Source organism: Tupaia chinensis, unplaced genomic scaffold, assembly GCF_000334495.1.
Source record: "Tupaia chinensis unplaced genomic scaffold, TupChi_1.0 Scaffold146961_1, whole genome shotgun sequence".
Lineage (NCBI taxonomy): Eukaryota > Metazoa > Chordata > Mammalia > Scandentia > Tupaiidae > Tupaia > Tupaia belangeri.
Window position 1 is genome coordinate 1,071,197 of NW_006206814.1, and position 7,470 is coordinate 1,078,666.

Here is a 7,470-nt window from a genome sequence, read left to right on the forward strand (position 1 = left end):
CGTGGCCCCGTCGCTGCGGCACCCCCCCCCCCAGCCAGGCAGACACTGCCCATGCGCAGACGCGTGTCAATCCGCAGCCACGGCCTGGCGAGAGGCGGGGGGGGGGCGGTCCCCCCCCCCCCCCCCCCCCCCGCCACGCTCTATCGACGCCCTTCGAGCAACCCCAAAGCTGTAGTTCATTCTGTGCCAGGAGAGGGCACCTGCAGAGCAACGCCAGCCCCCCCCAGACCCCCACCTAAGAGCCTGCTTCCTCCCAGGGCCCCACTGTCCTCCTCCAACACCCCCGACCAGCATGAGCCATGCCGTGACCTGCCAGATCCTTTCCACAGAGCCTGGTGCCTATACTCCCCAAGTGTCATTTAGGGCAGACTTTGTGTTTGTAAGACCTCAGTGCTCCTGTCCCCTCCACCTCGGTCCTGGCCTGGCCGCATGAGGCAAGAGGTCCAATGGCCCTGTGTGCTTCTCATAGTGGCCAGGGTATGAATCCGTACCCCACCGCCCCCACGGCGAGTCCTTGGGTAGGGCCGGCTCTCCTGACTGTGCGTCCTGACCACGCACAGGTGGCCTGGGGGATGCACGGTGCCTGTGGAGCCCTGGGCATAGCAGATGCATAAGAGATGGCACCCCATCCTGAACGGAGGGCACAGACTCCTCTTCCTGCTATGCATTTCCTTTAAGAAATCTTTATTATTATTATTTTCTAATTTGCTAGAGGGCATGTGCACGCACCAGAGAAGCAGAGAGAGAGGGAGAGAGCGAGAGGAGAAAGGAAGAAAGTACGCCCCCTGGGGAAGGTCGCACCACAGTCCCTGCCTCTCCGGCTCTCCACCTGGCAGAGTTCGGGCCGTGTGCACACTCATGCGTGGCCTGCAGTTTCTCACCTGTACGGTCAGTCGCATGGGGTCTGGCTCCGTTAGCCACCAGGACTCGGGGAGGCTGCGGAGACTCAGGGTCACCACTCCAAAGGCTCTCTCTGCGCCCTCCGGCTCCAGCCCGCCCCTCGAGCTCGTCACACCCCAGGACGTGCTGCTGTCCGGGTCACGCTGCCCAGCTCCTGGGCTCCTGCCAGCCTTGCCAAGAGACCAGGACAAGAACGTTCCACTAAAAATAAATCACGTTACTGAAAGTGATCAAGTTTTCAGAGCTGTCCAAATTTACTTGAAAAAATTATCCCATTCGTTTAGGCAAAAATTATGCAATCAGTAAAAGGAATCTGGAATTTCAAACTCCAGGTTACAGTAAAGAACCTCCTCGGGGGTCAGCCGTGGTGGTTAAGGCAGCCGGATGCCACACGGCCAACTGCAAGGTTCAAGTCCTGGACTGGCAGCTTAAGAATCACGTGGGGTGCGTGTGCCTGTGTGCCCACGATCCCAAAAGGAGAGATGGAGGAGAAGAAACTGGTGTGACATCTTTCATTGGGGGATGCTGTCTCACTTTCAAATTTCCCTCTGTCTCTCCCTCAGGTGAGCATACAACCCTTCTGGCAAAAAAGGAAAAAAGAAAAGAAAGAAAAGTCCCTCCTCTATATTAAGTCTTTATAAGTTGTGCATCTTAATCTTCTCCTTCGCAGGACCAGCAGTTAGCGTAATGGCTATGTCGCTGAGCTTCCATGTAGTCGACTGCAGTTCAAGTCCCGGATGCAGTGGCTTAAACCCATGCCGGGTGCTTGTGCGTGTGAGCCCAAGATCCCGAGAGGAGAATGGAGAAGGATTGTGGCGTGGCCATCCCCCCTGGGGGTGATTTCTTGCTTTCTGTTTCTCTGTCTCTTTCTGTGAACACACGTGCCCTACAGTGAAAACCTTTCAAAAAAAAAGAAAAAAATCCTCTCGTTCCCTATACAGGAAACCAAGGCTAGCCTGCCCATGCTGAGCTCCTGGGGCTTCAAGTCCCCAGCATACCTGGAGCCCCACTTCCCGGAGGCCTGTCTCCAGGCTCTAACAAAAGCTGCCCATCTCAGGGCGTGTCTGGGTGTCCCTAGTCACCTCCACTCAGAGCTCTCCTTTCTTCTCTTGTCTGTGGTGAGTGGTAAGGGTGACAGACAGACAGACAGCTGAGACCAGGCTTCCCAGGACCCAGGCCTGACGAGTGCAGAGTTTGCTTCTACGTAACCTCCTCTCACTCCCGTGACGGTTCTGTCCAAAAACGTCTCTCCCTGTGCACAGAGACAAAGCCTCTCTACATGTTCAGCGGCTCATTCCTTCAGCAACAGTGGACGACCCAGGGCAGGAGGAGGGAGGGCCTCTGCACCGGGATGGGGCACTGACGGCAGCCCCCTGGCCTGCCCCAGGCGAGGGCAATGGCAGGGCAACACCTGTAAGTGTCAATACGGTGGGCGCGGTACGGAGCGGAAGGACAGGGAGGGCATGTTATATTTTCATGTGATTCTTTATAACGTGGGTGCTGCGAATGACAATGGCAGTCGTGTCATGCAGAAGACGATCATTCCTATTTTGCACAGCTAGGACATAGCTAAGAGTTTCTTTTTCCCCTTCTGGCAAGCTCTCTTGTATCTGAGGATGGAGGGTGCCACCTCTCTTAACACTGAGCACAGGTTAATTATCATTTTCGTGCCTGTCTGACTCACGCACATGTAGTTCCTTAAACAAATAAAAAAGCAAAGATTTTGGGGCCTGTACCCAGCATCCCAGGTGTCCCTTACATGTCAGTCACTGAGGAAAGGGCAAAGTTGGGGGCAGGGAGGGCTGGACGGGTGGGCTGAGGCACAGGGCAGGTGGCGAAGTGGGCGCTGCAGGATCCGGCCTGGGGTGCGTCCTTCCCCCTCTGGGGCCTGGCTGCTTTCCCGTCCTTCAGGTTCTCTGGGAGGAACTGTGAGTTGGCTAGGTGATCCAACCCACTGGAAAGGATCCTAAGTGCTGCTGGTAAGAAGCTTCTGGCTTGAGAAAGCAGCAGGTGTCCAGATGAAGGAATCCCATCTCAAAGCCGCCTGCCTCCCTTCCCTTTTAATCTACCGATCTGCCATCGGGAAATCTCTCACAGCAAGGATAATCTCATCATTTTCAGACCCGGACAGTTCATGAGCACACACCACCCGCAGCGGGGAGGGGACAACGTGACAGTCATACTCCTCTACAGGGGCCTGTTCTCTTGCCCTGCGGTGCTTCAGATTCGGGTAGGGTTTTGTATCTGAAAAAGGTAATAAGCATTTACAAACCCTTAGTTAACACAGACGGCAGCAGGGAGGTCACAGGGCAGCATGTGATTAATTGGTTTTATGATTTTAAAAAATGGTCAGAAACCTGGGGGGGAAGCAACAGCAAGGCCATGCCTGGTGTGTGGTCAGGTAGGCAGCAGCCTGGTGGGCAGGGGTGGAGTGGGGCTCCACAGAGCAGGTCTGGGAGCCAGGAGGAGGTGAGGGCTTCCAGGAGCGCCTGCAGCCACATCCACCACGCTGGCCAAGCTGGCCAAGGCCCCGTGGGACTCTGGGTGGTGCAGCTCGTGGGAGGCCAGAGGGCAGAAGAGCTGGGCCACAGGCAGAGCATGCGAGCCTTCCAGCAGGGGGCTGCCTCACCCTAACCAGAGCGAGTAGGACAAAAGTGAGGACAGCCCCCTCAGCACCAGTGAGCTAGACACCAGCCAGCCGCCCTGGATGTCCTGAGCCTGCAGCCACGTTTTCTATGGGGCAGGGCGGGACAGACAAAGCTCTCTGGGCAGAGGGCTCCTGCAGGTCCTGCCCCCCACTGAGCCCAGTGACAAAGCCTGCTGTCTCCAGAAGCGTCTCCTCTGGGACCAGTAGTTGGCATAATGGCTATGTCACTGGACTCCCACGTAGTTGACCGCGATTCAAGTCCCGGACCCAGTGGCTTAAACTCATGCCGGGCGCGTGTGCATGCGTGCCCAAGATCCCAAGAGGAAACTGGAGGAGAAGGGATTGCGGCGTGACCATCCCCCCTGGGGGTGATTTCTCGCTTTCTGTCTCTCTTTCTCTCTCTTTCTGGCAAGCACATGCTCCCTCTAGTAAAAACCTCTTCAAGAAAAATAGAAGCACCTTCTCCTCTGGAGCCTGCAGAAGCCACTGCTAAGACCTCCACCAAAGACGGGCAGGTGCCCCGTAGAAGGCTCTGCGGGAGCTGCTCTTCCCTTGTCAGGGCCTCACTGCCCTGGGCCGTAATTACTCCCAAGAATGTCTGTGCTCCCAGAGGACCCTAAGTTCCATGGGGGCAGGGGTATGCTCTGAGTAAATAAACGAATGATGGAGAGCGACAGACTGGGAGAGGGGGCAGGGAGGCTGAGCGGATGAGTGACAAATGACTAGGCAACCAAGGGACAGCTGCCTGCGGGGCCACTTCACAGTACGACACCGGGGTGCCACCCACAGGGGAGGGCTTCTCCAGGGTGTCACCACCGAGTAGGGGGATGGGGCAGAGCAGGGAGGTGGCTGGCTAGAGGGAGAGCCGGACTGGGAGGGCAGACAGCTTCCGCTGCACCCATCTGCTCTTCCGGCTTTGGAACCCAGCCAGGGCCCCCTAGAGAGGACCAGGCCCTCTCTCAGTTTCCCCTTCTGTTGAGGAAAAAAAATGGAAATTCTTCAAAACAGAGAAATTAATAAGAGCTAACCTAAGAGGCTTGGAATGCAAGGTTCATTTACAGTTTTAATAGCCCAAAATAAGAGGTAAGACTACAGACTTCGGCTGTGGTAATAAAGTCGCAGGGGCAATGCATCAGGACCTCAAGGTTTGTGACTGCCCCCTCCCGGATCAGAAATAGATTGCCCAAGGTCCTGCCAATCAAGGAAGCCCAGGAGCTGGCCCTGACCTTTAAAACCAATCACTGAACCGATCATCCACTTAGGACCCCTCCCTTAATTTTGTCCTTAAAAATGCATGTTGGGGCCAGTCAGTGGCAAGGTGGTTAAGATGGCTGGACCCCACATGGCCACAGTGTGGTCTGCGTACTGGATCTAGCAGCTTCAGAACATGCCCAGCACATATGCACGTGTGCCCAAAAGAAGAGAGAAATGGAGGAGAAAGCACTGCAGCGTAACCATGTCCCACTGGGGGTGCTTCCTCACTTCCTCTCTGTCTGGCAAGCACATGCACCCTCTGGCAAATTAAAAAAAAATCCCCTTACTTTGCGCAAGGCAATAAAAGGTATCCTGTCACGCCTTGTGGCCGCAGTTTGGCTCACAGCACTCGGGCCAGGGACCTGGGCTTGAGCTCAGTAACAGCTTCAGCAAGAGGCGTCTTGGGAAAAGGAGACAGGAAAAGCCAGAGCACAGCGGGCACATCGCTGACCTCGCACCTCCCACCAAACGCAGCGAGGTGGGCTGAGTGGAGCCTAGTCCCCATGGAAAGCACCAGAACACAGGAGGAAGACCTGGCCCTGCAGGCCCACTCTCCGGCCTCAGACACCCGTCCCTGCCTGTCCTCTCGGGATGTCATCAAGTGCCCCAGTCAGGACTGGTGTGCATCACCACTGCCAGTGACACGAGGGCACGCCCAGTAGGCCCAGAGACACCTGAGCACCAGGAGACCCACCTGGGCTCCCTGCTGCAAGGGACTCCCTTACCTTGGGTCCACAGCACCCTTCCCAGAACCCCACTCTATGCCAGGCCGACCACCAGCCAGCCTCCTCCACAGGCCAGGGCAGGGCAGTCTCCACGCTGCTGCCGCGGACCTCCCATGGCTGCAGGTGTTCTCTGCAGGGTGACTGCCCAAGGGCTTCCCAACCAAACCAATGCCCCGTGCCCTGGAGGGCCTGTGTCCACCCGGGACGGGCTGGCCCCAGGTACCCTCCTCCTCACCCTGCTACAGGCATGCCACTCCTCTCTGAGACCCAGGCGCCCTCGCCCACTGGCCTGGAGAGATGCCACTGCTGTGCCAGGCACAGGAACCGAGAGAAGGCCACATCTCTCCAGACCCTCGGCTCTTCTCCAAAGGACTCGGGGTGCACAGGCAAAGCCCACGCTGCTCTAGAAGGCTCCACTGAGCTCCGGGGGCCTGCGTCCCCGTGTGCAGAAGGTGAGGGGCTCGGAGGTCACGGGAAGGGAGAGCTCGGGTGGGGACGCTGGACTGCAGTGGTCTCCTGCACCACACAGGCCAGAGGGAGACATGGCTGCGGCGGCCACCCCCACCCCACAGGCTCCAGATGCCAGTTCCCCACTGGGCTCAGACCCCAAAAGCTCTGTGAGACCTACGTAAACAGCCCACAAATGACACAAGCACGCGGGAGGAGGTCACCCAGGCCTCAGGACTTCCTGCCAGAAGGGACCGAGGTAGGTGGTCCTCGCTGCCGAAGGTCACTCTAATGATTGACATCCAAAGGCCCACAGATCCTGCGCAAACCCACTAGCCCAGCATTCCCACCACACAGGCCTTTCTGGGAGGTTCCCCAATTCTTGGCCTCCCCAACTCAAGGTCATCATTTCCCAAAGACACGCTAGTGAAAAGCAAGCGTCAAGACGCGGGTTCCCAACAACTCACCCAGGGCCTCTGAGCCAGCTCTCCCCGTCCCCCGGGGGCTCTGACTTCCCAGGGGAGCGCCCCCCCCCCTCCCCAAGGCCCCTCCCCAGCCTTCAGCTTCATGGCCGCAATTTTAGGAGCAAAAATATCTGCAGGACACGGGGCCTCAGCCCATTAACGATTCTGGGGAAGCCCAGAGCTCTCATTCAGGTTATCCGGAGACCATCTCCCCAAGCTCCCGGCTCTTTGCTGTGGCTTGTTCTGATGAGAAACACACAAACGTCTGCTGAGAACCCACCTGCCCTCAAGCAACCAATTTCAGAGACAGAAAGTCTCAGAGAGACCTCAAATCGTGCTCCAGTCCCAGAGGTAAGGGTTCAAGTCCCAGGAAGCCTGGTCCCTCCAGGCTCCCTCCCAGGCTTCAAGCCCAGGAAGACCAGCACCGGGAGGTGAAGACCACCCAGGTCCCTCCCATCTGGGAAGACTCGTTTTGTGAAAGGGCTGTCGGCCAAGGACAGAAAATCGAAGTTCAAACCCTCGGGCTGGCTGGGCGAGTTGATCTTGTTCAGAAAGGCCCAGCCTCACCCCCAAACCATCTCCGGGTCAGGGCCCTGCACCCACCTCCTCACACCCTTCTCACACCACCCACCTGATGCTCCGGCATGGGCAGGCAAAGGTGGTCGCTGTCACCCACACGTAGGCAGCGCTGTTCCCTGGGCCCGCCAGGCCCTCCCACGGGGGGCTTTCTCTCCCTCCCTGGACAGACACAGGCCAAGCCTGGTGAACAGGACTGGTCCCTGGGGCGGGAGGTCCTGCTCCCCAGGAAAGGGCTTCTCCCTGCAGAGCTGGTCAGGGCCCAGATTGTTTCCCTGCAGCCCAGGTGGCAGCCCCTGGGAGGGTCTCTGAGAGTCAGTCCTGCCCACAGGTGTCCGGGGGTCTCTGCTCTTTAGCGCTGCTCTCCACCTCGGGACCCACCTGGGTTTCAGAGATGCCTCCCTGGGAGGCAGTGGCAGAGAAGCTAATGTCTCCCCTTCCCCCGCCTCTGGGCCGC

At 57.9% G+C, this 7,470-nt stretch overlaps 1 protein-coding gene across 1 annotated transcript in view; it reads right to left on the bottom strand.

Moving 5' to 3' along the window:
* RAB6B (RAB6B, member RAS oncogene family) overlaps positions 1–7,470 on the bottom strand; it is a gene marked incomplete at its 3' end in the record, with an annotated part of 91,074 nt that overhangs the window by 82,898 nt on the left and 706 nt on the right.